Source organism: Protopterus annectens, chromosome 7.part1 (genome assembly GCF_019279795.1).
Source record: "Protopterus annectens isolate FY-2018-M chromosome 7.part1, PAN1.0, whole genome shotgun sequence".
Taxonomy (NCBI): Eukaryota; Metazoa; Chordata; order Ceratodontiformes; family Protopteridae; genus Protopterus; species Protopterus annectens.
Genome location: NC_056740.1, coordinates 232,355,226 through 232,371,864, shown reverse-complemented (window position 1 = coordinate 232,371,864; position 16,639 = coordinate 232,355,226).

Genomic DNA, 16,639 nt, shown 5'->3' with positions numbered 1-16,639 from the left:
CAGAGGTGATCTCTGCCTAACATACAAAGCTATGTCAAGCCCAGTGCTGTTGAACATGCTCCACTTAATGAAATCCCAATCCCTCCGAGCTACACGCTCTAGGGACGTAAACGGTCAGTTGTCAATCTCCTCTCCGGTCCAGCTGGTGAATCTGGGAATCTTGAGGCAATGTTACAACTGCCTCATGTACACAGACAACCCTCTCCTCCTCCCAACAAATTCCAACACATGTGAGAGATGCAACCATATAGCCAAACTGGAGGCTAAGCTCTCTCAACTCAGTACTGGCATAACCAGTCAAGAGGAGAAGGAAACCATACTCACTACAATTCCAGTCTCACATAGACCTACCATGACAGCAAACCAAACACATAAACACACAAAAACATACTCGGAGGCTCTAAATAAAAATCTGCCTAAGCAGCAGAGACCTCCAAAGCAGACACCCAAGCAACCGCTACCCCAAAACAAAACACATGCAACACATAGCTCACAAAGCCAGTGTGCCGAACAGTCACAGCCCTTAAGGCTAAACAACACACCTGATACACTTGTAATAGGTGACTCTATCATCAGGCACACTGACGTCCCGCTCACCAGGCTGAACAAGGAGAAGGTCATGGCGAGCTGCCTGTCGGGCGCTAGGATCCACCACATAACACACGCACTCAGGTCACTCCAAGGCAAGTACAAATATGACTCAGTCATTGTCCATGCTGGTGTGAATGACCTGAGACGTACCTCCCTGGACTACATGAAAAGAGACATAGAGGAGCTCTCTGAGCATGTAGCCCAGGCCGGTATGACCCTGACCTTGAGTAGCATCTTGCCCTCACGAAGAATGATGCCACAATATGAAGACAAGATGATCAATTTTAACAATTGGCTTAAGTATTGGTGTCATTCAAAGGGGATCCAATGCCTGTCAGCCTGGGATGACATGCTCGACAAGCCACGATGCTTCGCTAGGGACGGCTTGCACCTGTCACCCCCGGGCTTTTGGATATTGGCAAAGGCTCTTGCTACCCCCATAGTGCCTTTTTTAGGCAAGGCTCAAAAGACAAACCCACCTCCATAGGTATCACAAGGGATAAGAAACTAAGAGTAGTGCTACTCAACGCCAGAAGTCTAAACCTCAAGATGCACGCACTCGAAACTCTCCTTAGCATGGAAAACATTGATATATGTGCAGTAACAGAAACCTGGTTCAAGGCTCCCGAGAGCACACCAGCACTACCAGGTTATACCTCATACCATGCTTTTCGGCCACAAAACATGGACTGAACCACAAAAGGAGGGGGAGTATCAATATCTGTCAAAGATACCCACACCTCCAGGTTGGTGACACAGCATGAAGCATCAGAGACTATCCATGTGCAACTAACAGTGGGTAAAACTGCCTTCCAGTTTATAGCCTGCTACAGACCATCCTCCCAAACCCAGGAACACCACTCGGCCTTCCTGAGAACACTGGAAAATATGAAGGTCTCTCCAAACACCATTATATTGGGTGACTTCAACTACTCAAACGTAGACTGGGAGTATTACTCTAACTCCAACACCCTAGCCTAAAGGTTCCTAGAATTTATAAACTCAAATGCTATGGAACAACTTGTTACCACTCCCACAAGAGGGGAAAACATACTGGACCTGATCATCACCAGCTTGGGGAATCTATGCTCCAGACCAGAAGTGTATCCCTCACTGGTAAGATCAGATCATAAACTAATCTCACTGGATATTCACATCCCGACCCCACCCCCTGCCCAGAAAACCACAGTGAAAAACTTCTCTAAAGCAAATTTCACACTCCTCAAAACTGAGGTGGAATCCTTCAAAGCCCCTGGGCCTGTGGAAAATACGCCCAGACCGCAGAATCCTTTATAAACGCATTCTATGAACACCTTCAGGAATGCATGGATCATGCAATCCCAAATAAAACCAAGACCCAATCCTCCAAAGGCAGATGTCCTGTCTGGTGGACCCCAGCCATAAACAAACTATACAATAGAAGGAGGAAGCTACTACATGATAGAGCAAAATCCCAAAAGGGAAGGCATCTCTGATCAGTATTAGCAAAAACTACGGGCACTCATAAAATCGTCTAAGGCCAGCTTCGAGAGAAAAATTGCACAGGACACTAAGGATAATCACAAGGCTTTCTTTAGTTATGTTAGGAACCTGGGTGGGAATTCCCAGATATACTCAGAATTAGTCCAAAATGACAAAAAGTACACCGAACCCACAGACATTGCCAACATCCTAGATGACAGGTTCAGCGCAAACTCCCCCCCTCCCCACCAAAAGGGCGAATATCTATCCCAGCAGAGTGCTGCCCCCCTGACATCTCAGATGCTCAGGTAAGAGCTGCCCTCTCCAAAGCAAAAAACACAGCATCAATGGGACCAGACAGTGTCCCGGGCTACATCCTACATGAACTCCAAGAAGTGCTAAACCCAAACATAACACTACTGTTCAATCTCAGCCTTACTACAGGATATGTACCCAAAGAGTGGCGTACAGCAACAGTGGTCCCTCTCCACAAAGGTGGTGCCTCAACTGATCCTGGAAACTATCGCCCCATAAGCCTGACTAGCTTGGTCTGCAAAGCTATGGAATGGATCATCATGGACCTCATAAATAATGATATTGGGGACCTACAGACACTGGATCCTACCCAGTTCGGCTTTGTTAAGGGCAGATCCTGCCTCTTAAACCTGGTTGATTTCTTTGAAACAGTCACCAAGGCCATTGATGAGGGGAAGGTGGTCCACACAGCCTACCTGGACCTCGCAAAAGCCTTCGATACAATACCCCACTCGGGCATTATAGATAAGCTCACCAGCTTAAATATAAACCCCTATGTCACTAGATGGGTTGCAAACTGGCTCAAGGACAGAACCCACATGGTTAGAATTGCTGGAGCCATGTCAGACTCCAAACCAGTTACAAGTGGCATCCCACAAGGCTCAGTCCTGGGACCTCTCTTGTTCGGTATATATTTCCGGGAGGTACAGGCCAACACGGAAGGACTGTGGCTGACCAAGTTCGCAGATGACTGCAAACTGGGCGCCTTAATCGACTCTCCAGCCAACACAAGCATCCTCCAAAAGGGCCTCATAGAAACAGACAACTGGTGCCAGAGCCATGGCCTCAAGCTAAACCCCAAAAAGTGTATAGTCATCCACTTTGGCAAAAACAAAGTGCCCACAAATTACCACATAGGTGGTAATTCATTAAGTACAGAAGAAGTAATTAGGGACCTGAGGACCCAAGTTGATAGCAATCTCTCATTTGACAACCACGTGGCCAAAGTGGTTAGAAAAACATTTTATATAGCCCACCTAATCATGAAGGGATTCACATCTAGATCAGGGGAGGTCATCGTGCCTCTTTACTCATCCCTCATCAGGCCCATAATTGAGTACAATGCCCCTTTTGGGATGTACCTTACCAGACACCTGCAGCAACTGGAAAGACCCCAAAAGTACCTCACCAAGAGGATCAAAGGGCTCAAACAGATGCCATATGCTGCCCATTTAAAGAAACTCCAGCTCTACTTAGTGGCATACCGCCTGCTCAGAGGCGATCTGTGCCTGATGTATAAAGCCATGTCCAACCCAGAATTAATGGACATGCTGCACCTCAGAAAATCCAAATCCCATCGAGCTACGCGCTCGAGAGACTTGAACCTCAGCACTGAAATAAATAGGACATGCTGGAGGGACAGATTCATAACCCAGAGGCTCCCTTCACTCTGGAATAAAATCCCAGTCCAGGTTAGGCAGAGTCCCTCATTGACTCTCTTCAAGAGGAATCTTGATGAGTGGATGGGAGATCGTAGGTTTACCCTGGGTATCACTTCTGTGTCACTGTTAGACAGAGGCACAGTATTCTAACCTCGAAAAAGGGCATAGCAAAATTAATTTGAAATGGGTGGCGAAAGCCAAACACACTCTGGCTAGGCTTATAAATGCCCTAGGGCAGATAGCCTAGTATGAACCTATGAACCACAATAAACAGAACATGCCGGAGGGATAGATTCCTGTCCTAGAGACTTCCCGTACTCTGGAATAAACTACCTATCTATATCAAACAAAGCTCCTCATTAGCACTCTTCAAGAAAAATCTTGATAATTGGATGGGAAATAGGAAATTCACCCTGGGGATCACCTCTGTGGCTCTGCTCGACAGTGGCACAGGAAAATAATTTTCTTGGGTGGCAAAATCCAGGGTACCTTTTTGGCTTGGCTTGTACATGCCCCAGGGGCGATAGCCTAGTACCTACCTATGAACCTATAAAGTTCCATTACTTGCTGAAACATGCCTACATTAGTGGAGAAATCTGAAAAAGAAAAAATATTATCTAGTTCATAAGTTTAGTACTATTTTAGTATAGTTCAATGAATCTGCAAGTCCAGAAAATGAGTCACACAGCATGTTCATTTAAAATACATACTGGGCCACTTTTCAAAACCATAGATAAAATATTATTTCTGGTCTGAATGCACCACAAACTTGAGTTTTGAGGTTTTTTTCTCCTGATATGCTGATGTCAAAGTTGGTTACATTGGTTAATTAAACAGGTGTGGGAAGCGATGCCTTCTACAAAAGAAGCATGACTTGGTAGGTTATTCGGGAATGTGACTACTAGTCAACTGCAATTTTGGAATGTTCAGTTTAGTTCTACTAAAAGCTACATTTGGCGTAGCAGTGTATGCTTCTTCTCCCACTGTTGTGTGACGATGGGGTTAGTATGCATAAGTTTGGGGGCTGTACCCTATGTAAGAGTATAGAGGTACTTGTCCCCCTAAAAAAACACTTTAGTTTGGGTTCAATAGAAGTGTTTTTCAGAGGAATCATGTTATGGAAATGTAGATATCTGAAATTGCCATTAGGAAGTCAACATGAATCTCTCCATTTTTGTAAGTATTGATTCCTTTGGGAATCAGAGTATTTGGTATACTGCAGTAGATTGTGGGCAGTTCAGTGACAACAGTTCATTGAGCTGCCTATAACTGTACAGTACAGAGCAGTAAGGGTATATGCTATTTACCTGTAGCTTGTAAATGGAGGCTGAATTGTCTCATGCTGTGTGACTGAAGGACTCATTTACCAGGAGGCAAAAAGCTGAGATGTCACAGCTTGACAAAATGCATTTGTCCTAGTGGATCATGGCTTTTTAACAAATAAATAAAGAAATCATTAAAATAAATAAAACTATGAAATACTATGTGATGAAATAGGTAGGTGATGAGAAGAAAACTGAATTTCATCAGATGTAACTACCCAGATACAATGCTTTTGCTGGACATGCTTATTCCAATGCAGTCCCTTTATAACTAAACTCTGTAAGTACACATTTCTTCTCTTTTTGGACCCTTCTTCTGTTCAAAAGAAATGGTAGTAGCCTACCTTGTTATTGCCTACTTGTCCACATAAAACAAGGTTCCTGAGGCTTGCATACTAGAACACAAACCTGACATCCCAACTCTCAGAGAAATTTGGTTTAAACCTTACATTCCCCTAAATCATGTGATGACTAACAACTTCAAATGTTTTTCAGAGCCAGAAGATCATGACAAACAGCTACCAGGTTACTGAAACATGACAGGTCTGTCCCTGTGGCCATGCATATCAGAAACTGTGCTGACACTGAAGAAGAATGCCTTGACTGAGTTGCTAATGATATTATCATATTACCTTCTATTATATTTATTTTTGATTGTATTTCAACCCAAGTTTCATTAAGGAAAAAAGGTCACACAAACAGACCATTAAGTAACAACTGCAAGAAAGACCCAGCCAAGCTAGAATAATAAAACAAGTAACAAGTATTAACTCCAACGTTGATGTTAATGTTTACTATATACATTACTAAGATTAATTAAATAACCAAAAGAGTATAAACTGATCATGAAATATAGATTAAATATTTCTCTATTAGTGAGCTTAATTTTATCCAGTAATCATATTCTGTGCTTATTTTGTTTGTTTCCATATTAACAGTTGACATTTCTTTTTTACACACAACTGTGGCGATATTTATAAATCCTGTAAATAAAGGTACATTCTTGTTTCTTAATTTGTTGTAGTAATTTTCCTGACTATTGTTAATAACCTCCAAAAAATTAGGAAATGAGATGTGGGTACACATTTAGGAAATGCAGCATTAGACAACATCAACAGTTTAGTTAATATAACTTTATCAGACTACAATGCTTGCAAGAAACATTGACCCCCCCCAGAAGGTTTTAGAACTTTGCAGTCATAAATCATCTGTTGCTGATCTGCGTTAAATATGGATTTACACCTTCAGCAACCAATGCCTTCCTTTTTGTGTATAATTTCATTTCTATGTGGCGTGATAAATGATCTGTGAAGAAATTTGTAAGATAATGACCCTGTCTGCAGAGTTTATAAGGCAAAAGGGGAAATGGAAGTAGGTTGCGAGGCATTTCTTCCATATCACATACATGTACACTCACATCAATGGATAGATTTTAGTCCCTTATCCATCTACCACATGTCTTTGGAATGTGGGAGAAAATTGGAGCACCCCTCAAAACACGGGAAGGACATATGAATTCCACACAGAGGGTACCCAATTTCCATTGAATAATTTAACTATTTATCAACTAATAAGGTGCTAGTCATAATCTGATTAATCTTTCCCCCTGACATCAGTTAAAAATATTTTAATGATTTGTGTATATTTATTTGTGAAGAATCAATATTATATATTGGTAACAGTATATCATCAGCAAATAACTAAATTTTTGAAATGTATTGATCATTTATTTTAAATCCTGCTATATCATTAAGTTTTATATAATTTAGCAAGATGCTCAAGATATAAAGTAAATAATAATGAAGACAATTGGCAACCTTGTTTCATGACCTTGTTATTTTTATTGACTTAGAACTAAAAAAATCTAGTCTCACATGAAAATGACTTTTTTATAAGGATAATTATTAAGAAGTATACAATTGCTTGAGCACCTGTATATTTCAAATAATTTATAGTTAAATAAGATGGGTTTATCTACCTGAAGGCTTTATCTTAATCAGGATAATTATGGATATTGTGTGTTTATTGCTATTAGTGTAATCAGTTTAAGTAATTATTATTTTGATGTTACCCTGTGCTTGCCTATTTAATATAAAGCCAATTTAGTCTTCTTTTATTAACGCAGGTAGTATATTATTTAATCTATTGGCAAAAATTGACTTAAACTTTGCAATCAGTATTCAGTAATGTTACAGGTCTATAAAAAGAGTATAGATTTTTATATTATTTAAATAAATGAGAAAATATTGTGTGTTTTCATTATTAGAATATGCAAAATTTAGGTTTAATTTCTGTGAATACTATCTGAAGAAGAGATAAAACATTTTGAGGTAATAGTTTTAATTATTTATTTTATTTATTTGCAGTTTGTTTTCCAAGATAGTCCACTGGGCTGCAACCCATTTTCAATGGAGTCCTGGGGAGAAAAGCTCCAGAGAAATACAAATACATAGTGCAGAAAGAGCACAAATCCATAATATACATTTCAATTAAATGTTAAATACATATTTTGTATAGTACAAACCCATATTGCACAATTCAAATAGATGTTGCATAATACAGAAATAAAAGATTTTCATTAGGAAAATTACATCAGGTTAATTCAGTAAATAGTCATTTTTTTAGGGAATTACAATGAGGTAAGAGTGTAAAAGTTTAGGAGGCAGTGACAGGCAACACAGTTTGGAAAGTTAGGAAGAAAGTGTGGTAAAATTAAGTTGGATGAGAGCAAGAGCATTTCCATTGTGAAGTAAGGTGTGAGTGCAGTGATGTTTTAAACAAGGAGAGACTGCTGATGGTGCAGATGGGAGAAGGGAGAAAGTTTCAGAGGCGTGCAAGAGAGAAGGACATCAATTGATTCCCAGCAGGATGCGTTGGTTTATGCAATTTAATTAGGTTTTGGGAATTGGATCTTAGGAGTCTATCTGGTTTATGCATTTCAAAGGTATTTGCTAGGGAGGGGCAGAGAAACGGGTTATGAATGAGTTTGTGTGCTTGGATGAGCTGGGTATATGTGAGGAAGTTTGGTAATTCTAGCCAACTTAGTTGGTGAAGGAAATTACAGTGGTGAAAAGAGGCTCTATGACCTGCCACAGATTTGGATATTTTACGGTGGTGCAGCGGTTAGCTTTGCCGCCTTACAGCAAGAGGTTCTCCGGTTCGATCCTCGACTGGGGTGCCTTCTGTGCGGAGTCTGCATGTCCTCCCTGTGGTTGCATGGGTTTCCTCCGGATGCTCCGGTTTTCTCCCACATCCCAAAAATATGCTGTAGGTGGACTGGACACTCTAAATTGGCCCTAGGTGTGAGTATGTGCGTGCGTGTGCCTTCTGTGGAAGGTTGGGCACCGGGCTGGCAACTCTACACTGTAAAACTCCACTGCCAATCATGAGCAGACAGGTGATCCACTGTGGCGACCCCTAACTGGGAAAAAGCCGAAAGAAGAAGAAGATTATAACAAGATGAGAGTTTTGTTTTGAGGAAAGATTGTAGGCTGGTTAGGATAGATGCACCATATGAAAAGGATGGGATGAGGTATGTATTAGCTAATGTAATCCTGGTGATGGAAGAGATAAAGTGACTGTGGCGGTAAAGCATACCTAATTTTTTATGTTTTTTTTTATATTTGCTTGTAGATGCTTATCAAATTTTAGTTGAGTGTCAATGATAATTCCTAGTAATTTTGTGTCAGAGACTAGTTCTAGGGGGGTATTGTCATTGCTGGTAATTATGAAGGATTGTTTGTCTAGGGAAGAGGTTTTGGATGCATTGAATAACATAAGTTTTGTTTTGGTTGCATTAAGGGCTAGATGGTTGTCGAGCATCCACTGTTCAGTGGAAGAGAAGGCGGCTTGTGTTAGATTGTTTAGAGTTGTGATGGAAGGGGAGGAACAGATTATAGTAGAATCATCGGCATATTGGATGAGACTGGAGTTAGGAATGGTTTGGAAGAAATCATTTATGAATATGTTGAATAGTAGGGGGCCTAGAATGGAACCTTGGGGGACGCCTGTAGATGTATTACGGAAGGGTGAGGTAGCTGTTTTCTATTTAACTGCTTGTTGCCTGTTTGTGAGATAGCTTGAGAACCACTGGGTAGAGGAAGCGGATAGATTAAGTTTAAAGAGTTTGGTAAGAAGGAGGTTGTGGGAAATAGTGTCAAATGCCTTAGAGAGGTCGAGGAAAAGAGTGGATACAAAGTGGCCAGAGTCGCGGGCATTGTTGATTGTTTCTAGGAAGGAGAGGAGGGTAGTGGAGGTACTATGACCTGGTTTAAAGCCATGTTGTGTGGGGGCAAGAAGCTGATTAATGATGAGGTAGGGTAAGAGTTGTTGGTGAACACACTTTTCAAGTAGCTTAGAAATAGGGGATAGGATGGCGATAGGGTGAAAGATTGTGATGTCATTATTATTGCCACCTTTATGGAGAGGAATAATAAAGGCCTTCTTATAGTTTCATAGTTTCATAGTAGTGTACTAGGCTATCTACCCGGGGGCATTTATAAGCCTAGCCAACAGTGATGTGGCTTACGCCACCCCATACTATATAGTTGCGCCTCTTTAGTAGTGACACATGTGGGACCCCATTATTTAGTAAACTATACCTCTGTCTAGTAGTGACACTGAGGTGACTCCGGGTAAACTTACATCTCCCATCCATGCATCGAGATTTTTCTTGAACAGTGCCAATGAAGGGCTCTGTCTCACATGAACTGGGATTTTGTTCCAGAGTATGGGTAACCTCTGTGTTATGAATCTATCCTCCAGCATGTCCTATTCATATTTGTGCAGAGGTTGAAATCTTTAGCTCGCGTGGTTCTGGTGGAATTGGAGTTTTTGAGATGGAGCATGAGCAACAATTCCTGGTTGGACATGGCCCTATATGTTAGGCACAAATCACCTCTGAGCAGGCGGTATGCTACTGAATAGAGCTGGAGTTTCTTTAATCTAGCTGGATAAGGCACATGTTTGAGACCTATGATCCTCTTGGTGAGGTACTTCTGGGGTCTTTCCAGTTGTTGCATGTGCCGGGTGAGATACATCCCAAATGGAGCATTATATTCAATCATGGGCCTGACAAGGGAGGAATATAGAGGTACAATGACCTCCTTTGATCTGGATGAGAATCCCTTCATGATGAGATGGGCAAGGTAGAATGTCTTTCTGACCACTTTGGCAACATGGTTGTCAAAGGAGAGGTCACTATCGACTTGAGTCCCCAGGTCTCTGATTACTTCTTCCGTATTCAGTGGGTTATTGTCTACGTGATAATTTGTGGGTACTTTGTTTTTCCCAAAGGGGATGACTATACACTTTTTGGCGTTAAGTTTGAGGCCATGATTCCGGCACCAGTTGTCCGTTTCAGTGAGACCTTTCTGTAGGATGTGTGTGTCAGCAGGTGAATCAACTATGGCACCCAGTTTGCAGTCATCTGCAAACTTTGTCAGCCATAATCCTCCCATATTTGCTTTCACATCTGAGAAGTAAATGCCGAATAAGAGTGGACCCAAGACTGAGCCCTGTGGGACACCACTCGTGACTGGTTTTGAGTCTGACATGTCTCCAGCAATTTTAACCTTATGGGTTCTGTTTTTTAGCCAGTTTGCTACCCATCTTGTGACTTATGGATTTACATTTAGGCTGGGGGACCTGGCTTTCTGAGATAGACCGATTAATTAGTATGCTGATAGGGAGAGCAGTGGCTTCTGTGGCTACGTTTAGGAAGTAGGAGGGAATTTCATCAGGGCATTTGAACCAGGTTTTAATTTTAGGAGAAGTTTTTTTATGGTCGATATAGAGATGGGATTGATAAAAAAAGGTGGAGGTTGGGGGCAAGGGATGCTAGGGGAGGAAGGGATGGGAGCACACTGAGGAGGGGTTGTAGAGGTGTTGGTGAAGGATGATGTTAGCTTGCTTATGGACTCTATGAAGAAAGAGTTAAATTGGGTGGCCAAGTCCATGTCAGAGACATCTGGGTTGGGGCAAGGGTTTTCTTTTTTTCTCGGGTTGAGGAGAGATTAGATTCCTTTCCAAAATAGTTTGGGATTGTTGGTGTGGTTGGTTTGGAGAGTGGAGAAATAAGCTTTGTTATCTAAGGTAATGCATTTTTTTACTTTATTTTGTTGTGTTTTATATTCGTTTAGAGCGATAGTGGTTTTATTTTTATGGTAATGTGTCCAGTCTATGTCACGGAGTCGCATAGTAGCTATGGTGTTTTTGGTTAACCAGGGTACAGGGTTACTTTTTATACATTTTGTTTTTAGAGGGGCAAAGAAGTTCAGCAAGTTTGTGAAAGGAGATTTAAAGTAGGATAGAGCATTATTTAGGGAAAGAATTTTTAATGGGTTCCAGTTTGTGCTTTTTAGTGCATTTGGGAAGGTTTCAGCATTGAAGTTCTTTAGGCAATGAGTGGAAATATAGGTGTGAGTTAGTTGTACAGAAGAGGGGAGACGGTGGGCAAAAGTGGGGAAATGGTCAGCTAGTGGGTCTGGGAGAATACCACTATCAGAGATGTAGTGAGGATGGGATACTAGAATCCAGTCTATTGTAGTTCCAGTGATGGAGTTCTTGGAAGGCCTGGTAGTGGAATTGATTAGTTGTGTAAAGTTATTTTAGTTAATATTGAGTTAGTGGGAGATTGGATTGTGGCCCAGTTTATGTTCATGTCCCCTAGTATTATGGTTTCATGAGTAATGTTGGTAGAGACCCAGGAGAGAATATGTTCTAGGGATGAGATATTGTCGCCAGGGGAATATAGAGGGAGAGAACAAGTATGAGTTTATACTTGTTTAGGTGGAGTAGGGCTGGTATTATGTCTGCCTTGAAAACGACAAAAGGCCAGCAATAAACGGTCCTGGAGTGTAAAATAATTATAGCCACTACATGAGTATAGCTTCAAATAATCCTTTATTAAACATGTTTAATGTTTAATAAAGGATTATTTGAAGCTATACTCATGTATTGGCTATAATTATTTTACACTCCAGGACCGTTTATTGCTGGCCTTTTGTCGTTTTCTTGGTTTACTTTGGCCGTGCATTCACCTACGTGCATAGCATCATGTTTGGTTGTGGTTATTATTTCTGCCTTGCCAAATTTGGGAAAGGGTTTGGTATAGGGGGTAACTAAGAGGGATGCTGAGTAAAGGAGTGCTACACCACCTCCCTTTTTTTGTGTTCTGTCATTCCTTAACATGCTGTAGTTGGGAGGAGTTATTTCAGAATCTTGTATGTGGGGCTTAAGCCAGGTTTCTGAGATGGAGAGAATATTGGGCTGGTTATGTAGAAGCCAGGCATGAAGGTTTGGAATTTTGTTACATAGACCCTGAGCATTTAGAGCTGAGAAGTGGAGGGGTTTGCCTGTTGCTTGGGGGGTTGGATGCAGTGTGGTAGAGGGGGCCTGGGTTTGGGTGGATGTCCCCAGAGAGAAGGATAGAGATAAGATGATGGATGAGGTATTTGGTTTGTTTAGGGTGTAGTATACAGGTAGAGAGTTTTGTGGACATTAAACTAGTGTAGTTGGGAACAGTGTTTTTAGAGTTAGGTAGGAGTCTATAGGGGAAGAGCATGCTAGTGTTGAGGGGGTAGAGACTGTGAGATATATGAGTAACAGTAGATGTGTGCCTTGTAGAGGATGGGGTAGTGGTGTGAAATGGGTGGGGGGGGGATGGTTTGCATTACCATCATTACCTGGAGCTTTATTTTGATTCAACCTTTTAATTTGCTCCTTCGTTCCAGTTATAAAACCAGTTGTTCCCCTTATTTTCTTATTTGCTCCAAAAATATTTATTTGTATATTCCCATTTAAAAATGTATCAGTTCCTTTTTTCATTTTAAATGCTAATGTTCTGTGCATTCATTTGTTATAGTGTTTTATAACTGTCTACAATTTCTTCAATGTCCATATATTTCCTATTAGTGCTGGGGATAGATATAATGTTAATGTCTTTAGTTCTTGTTATTGTTTTGAATCTAAATTTGTTTAAGCCTTTAAAAGTTAGAAAATAAAAATGACATTTAACTTTTTCTAAACTAATGAAACCATAAGTTGTAGGATCTCCTGAAATTCTGCACTCATTGTTTATTTCTGATAATAAGACCTTCCTCTTGTTTTTGCATTTTAAACTTTATTTGCCCTTTCTTGTAGTTCTATTAAGTCTTTATCCCACTATTTTCTATAGTTTTAATACCAAGTTGAGACTTTCCCTGGAATTCATTAAAGACCCAAGTGTGAGCTGTATAGCTCACCCTATAAAGACTCTTCAAGTGCAACATGCCCAGATGAGATTCAGGAACATGCATGGTGTGAGTAGGTCAGACTTCATTATCAGCTAATATGCATGTTTTCTGAATTGCAACATGTTGATTGGGTGTTAATACCCAGCTGCTCTTGTAGGCAGTCAAATCCCCTTCCAGTCACTCTTACTTGTGTGCTCGCACATGTGCACACACACACACACACACACACACACACACACTCACACACACACACACACACACACACACACACACACACACACACACACACACACACACACACACACTAATCCCTGTACCAATCCCTACCCTTCTGTGGTCCCCCACCCTGTAATACTTTAGTGCCATTAAAGCACTTTACAAGAGTCAGCCCTCCTAGTCTAGTTTTTCCCCATCTCTTCAAACCCCTTTATGATGCTGGCATTATTATTACACTTTAAAAAGCCAGCGTTGGTGGTATGGTGGTTCTTCCTACCCTGAGCTCAGTACAGATATTGGTCCCATTACTGCACTTAAGTGTAAGCCCTGGTGTCTGGTGGCTTACACCCCCTCAGTCCCTGTAGTAATGTATATGCATTAGGGCACTTTAAGGAGTTTTCCCTGCTATCTAGTATATCTCCCCACCTCTGTCCCCATATTAATGCTGAAGTCATTTCAACACATTAGAGACTCATCCCTGGTATCCACCAGTTCCCTTCAACCCCATTTCCCATATTGATGTTGGTGTGACCATGGCAATGTATTCCCTGGTGGTCTACTAGTCCCCCACCCTTGATCCCAATACTGTGATTGGTGCCATTACATCACTTAAAAGTTTGTCTTGTGTTCCCTATCCCTATCCTGCTGTTTTGCTCCTTAGGGCACTCTTCCCTAGTGTCTAGTGTAGCCCCTCATCTCTGTAGTGACATTGTTGCCATTAGATATCCCTCCACCTCTGATCCCCATATTAATGGTGGTGCTTGTCAGCACTTTTAAGCATTATTCTCCCTGGTGTCTGGTGGTTCTCCCCAATCCCTGATCCCAGCTTTGATGAGGATGGTGTCATTATGGCACTTTTACAATAAGTCCCAGTGTCTAGTGGTCACCCCTCCCCCACCATGTTCGTATTAGTGATTGAACATGGCCTTTTGGCCATGTCTGCTACTGCGACATGATGGGGATTGCCATTCTGATCTACATAGCTGTGCACTTTCATGAATCACTCAGCCATGTAAATGGCTTCCTGGGGGCTGGAACTCCACATTAGCATTCTGCGTGGCCATGTGGCTAGCCCTTCGCAGTGCTGCATGTCTTTTTATGGAATGACTATGCAGCACCATCTAAGAGGGCTTCATGAATACAAAAAGTATTGCAGGGTCTATATCAAAATTCCAAAGAGGTACAATGCCAAATGTGAAAACATCGAACCCAAAATATCGAATGGTGAAATTAGCGAAGCCCCTGAATATCTAAATCTTACCGAGGACAAGATTTTGGTGGGCCGTTCCATGGCTTCGCTATTTCCTCCACTGTGGTGCGAGAGTTACGGACCTTAGGGTTAGAGTGCGGGTTAAGGTAAGTGGATAGTTAGTAATGTATGTATGGTGTAGTGTAGGGTTGTGTTTTGTTAACGGTATGTGTGTGTATTAATTAGTTTGTTTGTGTATAGATTTGTAGGGTATGTGTGTGATAGTTACGGACCTTAGGGTTCGGGTGCGGGTTAAGGTAAGTAGGTAGTAATGTATGTGTGGTTTAGTGTAGGGTTGGGTTTTGTTAAATGCATGTGTGTGGTTTATTTATTTTGGTGTGCTTGTGTTGGGTGTATGTTTCTCGGAAGAGCGAAATTTTTTCCTGGGAAAAAATTTGCTATTCTGATCGATCGATGTTTTAAATATTCAAAATTCCAAGTTCGAACATATGGTGTTCGACATTTTGGAATTTTGAATATATGATATAGACCCGTATTGCAGCATGGACATGCCTGTGTACACATCGCATTGGGTTCATGAATCCTGCTTCTTGTCATATAAATATGCTTTGGATCACACCAGAAATGTCATCATATTATTAAAGACTAGTAGCTACTGTATTTCTGTTAGGAACCACTTTTTTTAAAATGCGATACTTTATTATATATATACTTTCAGTCTGTTGTAAGAAGCCACTTTTCTTGAATTTATCATTAGCACATATATAATTGCAATGTGATCTGATAAAGAACATATCACCTTTACCTTTTCTATTTTAGAAAACAAATAATTTGAACTATATACCCTATCCTTGCTTGACTGCCTACTAAAATATAAGTGTAATGAGTGTGAAATAATGAATTTGATTCAAAAAAGTTATCAATATCTATAAGATTAAGTCAATTAAGTTTATTAAAGCCTTTGTAGATGCTGAAGTTCTAAGTTTGTTAATTCCACTAGTATCATTTTTTTAAGTATACAGTTAAATTCTCTTGCCATTATTATACTTCCCTTTCTATTTGAAGTTAAATTTTCCAAATATTTCCCGGAAAATTTTGTTCCATTTCCTGGAATCTGGTGCAAATTTGCTAAGGTTAGATTCTTTTTTTATATGAAATGTTGACTACATGCCTCATTCCTTTATCATCACCATATGAGTCAATAACATAAGACAGTATAACAGATTTTCTACATATGATTGTGGTTTCCCTTCACTTGTCTTTAAAACTAGAACTTGCTACTACTGTATATTCCTTCTTATTTAATCTTACATATTGCACTAAATAAGTTTCTTGTAAAAAGCCACTTATGCTATATGCGTTTTAAATATTTAAACAAAAATACATCTCTTATTGACACTGTTAGGGCTATTTACATTTAAAGAAACTCATTTAATGAAGACATTTTACATCAGTCACATACATATTGCTATTACCAATTGCTATTTTATGATCTCTATAATAACCCAGATCCTTAGAATAATATCTTTATGAAAACAAAAGGAAAACCATTGCCTGAAAGCTCATTTTATCTGACATACACAAAAAACACAGACATAACAATATTGCAGATAACTAAACTACAAGTAAACCAGTTCCCTTCCACAAAACTTATGGTTTCTAGTTAGAAACTGTCCATCTATTTCTCTTTTTAATGGCTTAAATCCATTATTTAAGTAGTTCTTTCTTTAAATCTGTAGACCACAATATATCCCATTAAGCAAATGCTTTAAATTGGGTGTTTATAATTGTATTATAAAAAATATCCAAATTGCAATAATCAAAAAATAAGTTATAATTTCATTCCCCCTGTTATCAGACAGTAGTTTATATCAGCTTCAGTTTATGTTAAAGCTCTTGATTCATTGG